Source organism: Glycine soja, chromosome 5, assembly GCF_004193775.1.
Source record: "Glycine soja cultivar W05 chromosome 5, ASM419377v2, whole genome shotgun sequence".
Lineage (NCBI taxonomy): Eukaryota > Viridiplantae > Streptophyta > Magnoliopsida > Fabales > Fabaceae > Glycine > Glycine soja.
In genome coordinates this window covers 5,997,361-6,008,745 of record NC_041006.1, presented here as the reverse complement: position 1 = coordinate 6,008,745, position 11,385 = coordinate 5,997,361, and positions in this window count along the sequence as shown.

Here is an 11,385-nt window from a genome sequence, read left to right as displayed (position 1 = left end):
AGCTTGACTGCTCTAAAGGAGATTATGTGGATCATTGGTTGCATGGTGTGAAGCACCTGAATCTGGAAACCAAGCCTAGGAAATGTTAGCAGTAGGTGGAATTTGTTGTTGCTGAAGGGTGGTGCCATTATTGGGTGGGATAGGGGGTTGATAACCAAAAGGAGGTGCTGGGTTCTGAAAATGTGGACCAGGTAAATATGGCATCCAGGGAGTGGGAGTGGTGCCATTAGCAAAGTGTGGTTGCTGCATATTGCCAAAAACTTGCAGAGCACCAAAGTTGGGTGGTGCAAAACTGTGTTGAAGCTGAAAGCCGTACGAACCAATCTGAGAGAAGGATGGCCCAGAGAAGGATGGTCCAAAGAAAGAGTATGGGGATCCGAAGTTTCCAAACGGAGCCACAGCGGACCTGTGGTAACACGTTGAGGCTTCGTGGCCACGTTTCTTGTAGATCTGACACTGGACTTGGCCGCCGCAACCTTGTGCGCCACGGCCGCAATTCTGTCCACGACCATAGCCATCGCTGTTCACCGGAAAGTTCCCTTGAGAGGAGTACTGGTTTTGATTCAAGGAGAACAGCGTAGAATTTGCAGTAGCAGCTCCTTGAGTAGAAACATAGTTCGCAACTACGTGATTTTCTGGCATGTTGGCTGGAACAGAACATGGCGCTAAAGTAGATTCAGCAAGATTCAATGTTAGAGACTCCTGTAGAGCAGTTTGCTTGGGTTGCTCAAGACGCGCTTCGTACGCAAGAATCATGGTTTCGATATCAAGAATAGTGTCTGTTTGTTCACGATTGGAGATTGCATCACCAGTTGTTGTTAAAGTATCGCACAATTGTTGAATTCTTTGCAGATACTCACTGCAAGATTTGTTGCCATTCTTGATGATTCGCAGTTCTAAGCGTAATTGCGTAGTTCTTGCACACGTAAGACCATGAAAATGGGAGCAAATGGCGTTCCAGACTTGGAATGAATGACAACAAGTCACAACACGACTGAGAATTGAATCAAAAAGCGTAGAAAGAAGCCAAGACATTATTAGAGCATGTTGACAATCCCAATTCATAAATTTTGGATTGATTATCCCTGCTGCACAATCTTCTTCAGAGAGGTTCTTGAGAGGAACAACGGGATTGACGACATATTTTTCTAATTGATGAGCTTGAAGGACAACATTAAATTACTGGTGCCAATTCATGTAATTTTTCTCATCAAGCTTACAAGCTATTGTTTGGGAAAAAGTTGTGGAAGGTGACGCCATTTTCTCACTGGGGAAGGAAAAAGGCTCTATGATACCATATTAAGAGAAAGAAACCAAAGAAAATATCTAGAAGAAGAGAGAAACTCTTAAGAAAATCAATTGTATAAAACTGAGAAAGATAAAAACTGAATTACATAGAGAGATCTTAGTCCTATTTATAAGGTGCAGCATAACTTAGTAAAGGCTAAGTTAGTTACACAGTTCTAACAGAAAGGAGACCTATGAGCTGTTTAACAACTGTTATAAATTTTAACAAAAAATATCAACTAACAAAGAATAAAAGAGAGTTTTTTATTCTCAGTCTTTTATTCTCATACTCCTAATAAAATTAAACTTTATTAACAAAGAAATTAACATATCTCGTTGAAATAAGTTTAAGAGATTAGTATTTGGTATTTTTTTAAACTATCACGTTAAATCATTATTCAGTCTAAAAGTGCTGTTAATATTTAAATTATGTAATTGAAATATTTAGTATATGGAATAAAAAAATTTAATAGATTTCTATATTTAATATAAACGGATGAAGTTAATTAAAAATCATTCATTTGAACAATTGAATTAATATATTTTAAAAAATCAATTTTATTTGAGATTTTATAAGGATAAAAATTAAACTATTTAGTTTTATGATGTATATAAGTCTTCTTTTAAAATATACATAATTTTTTATTTTTTATAGTTAGGTTTTATTTGTGGCAGACTTTTTTGTGTAATATTTATAATATTTTTTTTATTTTTAAAGTTATATGAATAAAGTATTTATTAAGAAATTTTAATATTAATATTATTATTTACAACTAAACAAAATAAAAAATATATAAGAAAAACTCTATTATTATTAGATAATGGAAAAAAAAATACGTATATCTAAAGTATAGCAAGAAATATTTTACTACTACTAAAATGAAGAATATATTAAACAGTTGATATGTTTAATATATTAATGAAGAAAATGTAAGAATATATTGTTTTAATTTATATATTTCACACATGTAAAATAATTACAGAATAGATATATGAAGTAGTTAGGAAATAAAATTTTATTAATATTAAATGTGAATTCATACATGAAATAAAATATTCAAAAAATATCAAAACCTTATTTTTTTTAAAAGAAAATTTAAAATTTTGATTGAAACAATGAACTTTTAAAGTATTATCTTTTAAATATTAATATAATTTATTCTTTGGTTTAATTATTATTTTGTTCTTCAAATTTTTTTTTGGATTTAATTTAGTCCTCTTATTTTTAAAAGATTCAATTTAATCCCTTAATTTATTTATTAAATTCAATTAGTTCCTTTATTTTTTAAAACTTCATTGTTTACTTTTATCTTGATTGGATCATTATTATTATTATGAAAGACAAAATAACTTTATTTACATAAAAGATTCATGTAACAATCACATTTTCACCCAAAAAAGAAATATTGTAACAATCGTATTTAAAAAGTTGCTTTCATTTTAAAGGTTGATTAATACTCATATTCAAGTTGTAACAAAGCTGCTACAAATCTGAAACACATCTTTAAATTATGAACCTAATTTATGAAACACTTAGACAAAGCCTAATTTATACTCATCAATGTCAATTAAGATGTAACAACAAATTGCTTTAAATTTAAGTAATTCAATTTTTTTCTTAACATGAATACAAATGTCATTATGTTATTTAATTTTCCGGATGAATGCTACTATATATTATTGTTTTCATTCTCCATTTCTTCTCACAATATACTTTAACATGAACCTAAGAGATGGCATGGGAGATGGCATGTTATAGTTGATACTTTAACATGTGTAATTATCATTTTTTTTCTATATTTTATAAATAAATATTCAACTCTTATTATATTTTGCAATTTCAAATTTCATTTTTTTAAAAAAATAAAACAATATAACCCACCCACACATAATTTGCCCGTGCATCATATTAGTGCTAATAAAACATTTTAAAAGCACAATAGAATCAATAGCACCAGCAACCTAGTCCGTTCAAGATCACCTAGTTTCAGCATGATGTTATGTTATGCATGCCAAAGCAATTAGCATTTGTCAAGAGTTATCAGCAATTATAGCTCCAAATGTCCCAAGAAACATTAATATCATCACTTATGCATGATTCTAAGACTTAAATGAAGCAACGCAATTACACAATATATTCAACATCACATTTTCCTATAAAACTAACAATTAGGGATGCAAGAAATTGCATTCTGAACATCAAAAAAAAAAAAAAAAAAAAACTACAAAACATGATCATCTCATTTACATTATACATGCAACATCATATCTGACCAACAAGCTATTACAGAAAATGGGATAGTAACCATGCGTACAATCTTTGATATCATAGTGTTGGAGCAAGTCGAAGAAGCTTCAATCCTAAAAGGACTATCCTGAAATAGAAGTTTGTTTGAATTTCGCTCCCAATCAATTTATCAAAGGTAGATGAATTGAAATCTCACATGTGCCCCGCATGTCAATTTAGTGGGACAACATAGATATTGAAAAATTGATTCTAAATAAAACTAGTTTTATAAAATTGATTTGAAAGTTATTTGATTTATATTTGAATATTATATAATCAACTCAATAATAAAATTCAACATAATTTTTTTATCCAATAGAAAAGTTACTTATGATTGTTTTACTTCAAAATTCATTATAGATGCAAAATTAATTTTTTAATTAGGAACTATAGAATCAATTATATGAAAAATTACTTGAATTACATTAACTAATTAATATTTCAATGTGATTTTAGAGATCTATTGTGAAATCAAACATACACTTAATTCATGTTTATCATGACTTTAGACGCAAAGGACTAAAAAATAAAATATTACAATTATAAGAATCAAGATGTTTTAAACTATAAAAAAAATTATTACAACTATAAGCTTAGATGTACAAAAACAACGAAATTACATGATGAATTGAAAGTTAAAAATTTGAAATGAAATTTAGTAAGTTAAAGAAATTTGAATAAATGAAATGATAGTAACATGACATGAAAATTTGCTTCTTTAAGAAAAGCATAAATTGTTTTTTAATTGAGCAAAAATAACTTAAACAAACACACTAAAAACAAAAAATTATTTATTTTAACAAATAAATTTAAATAAATATATAGACCTTAAAATTAACTATATAAATTACTAAGAAAAAAAAACTCTAGAATGGGAGAAATTAATACATATATCATCATGGTAGTCCAAAATATTGAATAACTCACTATTCCTTCTTCTTCTCTCTGTTTAATCTTGTTTCCACCCCAAAATACGATTCTCACTCACAGCAACCTACTCCAAAAGCCTAATACCTCCATTTGACTATTATTTTCAACCATCACCTAAGTCAACATATAATATCCAACCAATGACACACATCCTGAACCAAGACCCCATCTTCAACATCTAAATCTCGAGCATAGAATCTGCCCCATCGACCAGGATCAAGCCAACCTTGCACCATGGCTCACTGATCTTGCAACAGGGCATTCACACACAGTAGCAATTCGCTGACATCAATCATAGTTCCTCGAACCATTGCACTATTCGAATCAAGTCCCTGCATCATCATGATGTAAAATTCTTAAGGGATTTCCTAGACTATCAATGATAGAAAACAACAGGATCTTGAAACCTATGATTCCCACAAACAATCACTAAACAACAATAGATAATGATGTGTACCTTTCTCCAAAGGAAGACTTGTACCTTTCTCCATTAGGAACTTCTCTCCAGTGCACTTTAATTCCTTGGAAGAGGAGAGAAATAAGATTTCACTTCCTTGGACCTTTTTTTTCTGCCTCTCTCCGTTTGTAATGGCTATGGGTGAGAGAGAACACTTTCTGGTCAGGAAGGGGACCTTATTTAACGTTAGTGGGTATTAAACCCCTTTTATAACCACTACTCCCATCAAGTAGCAGTTAGCTCTAGAAACTTTTCCTATTAAGCCCAATTATAATTTAGCCCTTAATCATTAATTATTTATTTATTAGTCCCTACTAAGTCACATGCCTCTCATATGAGACATTAATTCTAACATTCTCCCACTTGGCTCATGTGACATTAATAAACATTATGGACTAAATAAATAAATAGATTAACTAACATAATGCGCATTAAAAATTGACTAAATTGTTCTATACATTGGGTACATCATAATTTCATGATTAAGAATAGGAACCAATTCGAGTCATGGCGGTTGTACATCATCTAATCGACATAGTCCCTTCCATGTACTACAAATTAGTCTTCTCCTTAATATGACCATTAGTTAGGAGTACATAATTGGTCCAACATAATATCTTCATTCAAGACAAAACCTGTTAACATTACTCTAACACAAACATGCATGCAAACATAGAGAATAGGTAATCAGAAACATATCATAATTGAGCTCAGAGTGTCAACAAAATTACACAAGGTAAATTACACTTAATGATCATCAATAACAATAATGCCCATACTTTCAACACGTTCTATAATGTCTTGGGCAATAATCCCTTATTCAAAGGGTCAACTATCATAAGGTTTGTGCTAATATGTTCTATTGACACTCTTTGTTTCAAAACTTCTTCCTTCACGACAAAGTATCTCAATTTCATATGCTTAGCACCCTTAGAGTACTTGTCGTTCTTACAAAAAATATTGTTGCGGAGTTATCACAATACATTTTCAGCGGCCTAGCAATACTGTCGACAATTCCAAGCCCTGAAATAAAGTTCCACAGCCAATTAGCCTGAATTGTAGCCTCAAAACATACTACAAATTCAGCTCTCAGATGCAACAACAAGTGATGCATACAAAATTACTTTCATTTGTTTTCATTCCATATCATTTCTAGGACATTGTGCGAGACTAACTCTGTCTCATTTCTAAATTAGATCTTGAATCTCTCTAACACTTTATCGATATATATACTTTCTGAGATAAGCCTAACAATCCTTGTGATCTATTATGGAATATTTCTATCCCCATCACATAGCTTACCTCACCCATATCTTTCACTTCAAAGTTTCTAGAGAGAAATTTCTTAGTTTCATGAAGAAGACCAAGATCGTTAGCTGCAAGCAAGATATCATCAATATACAGAATTAGAAAATAACCTTACTCCCACTGACCTTCAGATACATACACCGATAAACAGTATTTTCCTTAAATCTAAAGGAAATAATGGTATCATTAAACCTCAAATACCATTGGCGGGAAGCTTGCTTTAAGACTGTATATTGATTTCTTTAGTTGGCACACCATGTGTTCCTTTCCTTCAACTGAGAACCCCATTGGTTGGTCCATACAAACATTCTCCTCTAAATCTCCATTCAGAAAGGCGGTTTTCACATCTATTTGATGTAGCTCCAAGTCATAATGGGCTACTAATGCCATGATAATCCTGAAAGAATCCTTTCGTGAGACCAGTAAAATGTCTCTTTATAATCAATGTCATCTTTCTGAGTAAATTCCTTAGCAACAAGTCTAGCCTTGTAACGTTCAAGGTTGCCATGAGAGTCACGTTTAGTCTTGAAGACCCACTTACAACCAACTCTCTTACAACCATTTGGTAATTCTACAAGGTCCTAAACATCATTATGTTCCATGGAATTTATCTCTTCTTTCATGGCATTTAACCACTTCTCAGAATTATCACAACTTATAGCTTGTGAAAACGAAACTGGATCATTATCATTAATGCTTAAGTTTGTTTCTGTTTCATGTAAGTATACCATATAGTCATTCAAAATAGCTGGTCTTCTTTCTCTTTGAGACCTCCTTAATGCTACTTCTTGTGGTTCTTCCATAATGGGTTCATTATGTATCATGGGCTCATCATTGTGTTGTACTTGTTCATTACTGTTTGTAGCAATAACTGAAGTAGTAATCACCTTACTGCTAGAGGAAAAAGTTAAAGGGACTTACACTCTAACTTCTTTAATTTCCACTTCTCGTGGAACTGTACTCCCACTGATTTCACTGTTTTCAATGAACCTTGCATTTCCAGTTTCGACAATTCTCATACTATGATTAGGACAATAAAACATATACCCCTTTGACTTTTCTGGATAACCAATGAAATATCCACTGATTGTTCTTGCATCCAATTTTCTTTCTTGTTGATTGTAAATTCTTATTTTTTCCGGGCAACCCCAAACATACAGGTGCATTATACTAGGTGTCTTATTTGTCCACAGTTCAAAAGATGTCTTTGGAACTACCTTACTAGGAACCCTATTCAACAAATACATGGCAGTTTTCAAGGCATACATCCACAAAGATATGGGTAAAGTCTAATTGATTAACATACTCCTAACCATATCCATTAAAGTTCTATCACGCCTTTCTGATACACCATTTTGTTGTGATGTACCGGGAATTGTGTATTGCACACAAATGCATGTTTCTGGACAAGCTTAGCAAATGGACCTGGGTGTTGCCTTGTTTCATCATATCTTCCGTAATACTCATCACCTCTATCATATCTAATAATTTTCACATTTATGTCTAATTGTCATTTTACTTCATTGTAGTAAATTTCTAAGGCATCCATTGCCTAAGAAATCTCGGACAGTAAGTAGACATAACCGTAATGTGAATAATCATCAATAATGGTGATAAAGTATCATTCCTTTCCGAAAGAACTAACATCAAAAGATCCACAAATATCAGTATGCACAATTTCAAGAAGCTGAGTGCTTCTTGTAGCTCCTTTCTTTGTATGTTTTGCTTGTTTTCCCTTAATACAACCCACACAAATATTCAGATCCGTAAAATCTAGATAAGGAAGAATTTCATTCTTTATTAATCTTTCCATCCTTTCTCTAGAAATGTGACCTAAACGTTTATGCCACAAGAAAGCAGATCGTTCATTCACTAAACTATGTTTAGTGCCAACATTATGATGTTGAGTTAAAACAGTTTCAGCATACAAACTGTTTATTTCCAATTTATATAAACCATCACAAGAATACCAGTACCAATGAGATGATTATGCTTAAATAAATTGAAACATCCATTACCAAAATTAAAAGAGTATGCATTAACATCAAGTTTAGATAATGAAACTAAATTCCTAGATAAACTAGGTACTTAAGGAGTTTCCAGTAAATCTAAACGATGCCCAGTGTTGCGTTTTAAACAATAAGTCTCAACTATTTCCACTGGAGCTTTCACTTCATTCCCCATGAAAATGAACTTCTCATTTGGGCTTATGGTTTGGATTGTAAAGAATCTCTGCATAATGTTAGAAACATGAGTCATCCATCATGTATCATGGGAAACTACAGTTAAGTTTGATTCAAAACATACATGAGCATTAAGCACACCATTCTTTTCGAACCAAGACTTACAGTTTAGGCAATCCTTTTTTGGAAATGTCTTAATTTCACAAAATTGACAATTATTGCCCTTTGATACCTTTCTTCTGGATTTGCAAAGAGTCATCATTGTTCTTTAATGACCCTTTGCCTTTATCATGCTTCTTCATAATTTTTTTTTCAAGCTCCTTGATTCCCTTGGTGGCTAACATAATGGACTAAGTGACTTCCTTGATTCTTAAGCCTCGTTTCTTCCTGAACTAACATACTGTGCAATTTATGCACATTCTATTTATCTTTCATGGTATTATAGTTCATTTAGAACAGACCAAACTCAGACGGTAATGAGTTTAGAATAAACTGAACAAGAAAGTTCTCATTCACAGCCATTATATTCCCAAGGTCTTAAGTCTTGCTACAATGTTTGTCATCTCAATGACATGTTCATACATAGTAGGTGAACCATCAAACTTCATGGTGGTCAATGTACTCATTAATGTCCCAACAACAGACTTTTCAGCTGTTTGAGAATACTCTCCCACTAATCCCATAAACTTTTTAGCACTTTCGATTTTAGGGAGAGTTGTCTTAATACTGTCTGCAACAGTCATTCTCATCAACATTAGGCTGAGTCTGTTAGATCTTTCCCAAGTTTTATTATAAACTTTCTCTTCATTGCTACTAACATCAATAATAGTAACAAACTTCTCTTCCAACATAGCAAGATCATGATCCAAAAACACTGAGGTGAAATTGGACTTGCTCATTTCAGTCAGAGAAGTTAAGCCCATTAAAATTGGTACAAATGATACATAAGAATCCAATGAATTCAAAACATGTATTACATAATAAAATTCACATAAGTGCTTTGAGACATAAAATACATGTCATGCATATGATTCATTCAGATAACGGTCAATGTATATTGATGTTCTCCTTTGGGTGATACACCAACACACAACATACAAACATAATGATGCTAATAAAATTTTAACATTATTTGGCAATTAAATATGCACCAATTAGTAGTATCTATTTCCTTTGGGCATATAAATAAAACTAATGATACACACAAATTGCCTACAATTATATTCATTAATTATAAGAACAACTAATCAACCTTTGGGCGATCCATAAATGCCTTATAACAATGAATTTCAATTATCCATAAACCAATAATCATATAATTTAGCATCCATTATTCTATGAGTAATTGAAATAATCATTAAGTTGAAATTAAATAACCTCACAAATTTGGCCACTTTGGTGACTAACAAATTCAACATACATTTAATTCCAACCAAATATTATTGAAATAATCATTAATTTGGAATTAAATAACCTTACAAATTTGGCCACTTTGGTGACTAACAAATTCAACATACATTTAATTCCAACCAAATATATATGGTCTGCACATACTTATTGCTATTAACAATTCATAGCCATTCTATTAATTTCTTTCCAGACCATAAAATAATATTTGTATTTATTTATGTTTTTGCATTCAAACACGTTCAAGCAAATATGTAGCATATACATATATTTACTGCTACCAATAATTTTAAAGCATTCACGTTAATTTAATTACAGGAAATAAACTTTCAATCCTTTAATTACGTTTAATAATAATTTCCAAAAAAAAAAGACAAGTGGGACTGAAAATAGCAAAATGGGTTGCAAATAGCAATATTCAAAATTTCTTATTCTCCCTACAAGGAAGGTACGCTCGCAACGGCTTTTCAATTGGAATTGAAAGAAAGCTAGCAGCCGCACAACTTTACAAAACCAATTCACAACATAGCGCGTCATTCTTTCTCCATAATTTAATATATAAATAACGTTAATGGAAAGACAACTTCCTCCATTATAAATAAAATTGGCAGCAGAAGTTTTCTCTTTGAAGTTTTGTATAATGTTTCTTTCATACAAATTTTCATACTTTGCAGTGGAAAAACATAATTAATGCCAAAAACATACTATCCAAACATGTATTCTAATTGAAAATACATGTAATAGAAATTAAAATTCCTAAATTTCATAATTAGGTTTGATGCATAATTTGGAGAAATTAAATTATCCCTAAATTTCATAATTAGGGTTCATGCATAATTGGGAGAAATTAAATCATTCTTGGAGAATCATAAATTTCATAACACATGCTCTGATACCATATGTAAAATTCTTAAGGGGTTTCCTAGACTATCAATGATAGAAAACAACAGGATCTTGAAACCTATGATTCTCACAAACAATCAATAAACAACAATAGATAATGATGTGTACCTTTTTTCATAGGAAGACTTGTACCTTTCTCCATTAGGAACTTCTCTCTAATGCACTTTAATTCCTTGGAAGAGGAGAGAAATAAGATTTCACTTCCTTGGGTCTTTCTTTTCTGCCTCTCTCCGTTCGTGATGGCTATGGGTGAGAGAGAACACTTTCTGGTCAGGAAGGGGACCTTATTTAACGTTAGTGGGTATTAAGCCCCTTTTATAACCACTACTCCCATCAAGTAGCAGTTAGCTCTAGAAACTTCTCCTATTAAGCTCAATTACAATTTAGCCTTTAATCGTTAATTATTTATTTATCAGTCCCTACTAAGTCACATGCCTCTCACATGAGACATTAATTCTAACACATGATTAACCGAACACAAGAACAATGATCAGTCAGACCCTCGCACACCCTTGGTAATCTAGACACGTACACCATCCAAACCACCAAGGGCAGACCAAGAACCAACCATTTAGACGCACCCCTCCATTTTGCATGTTCATGTGATTTAGGTTGTTACTTCC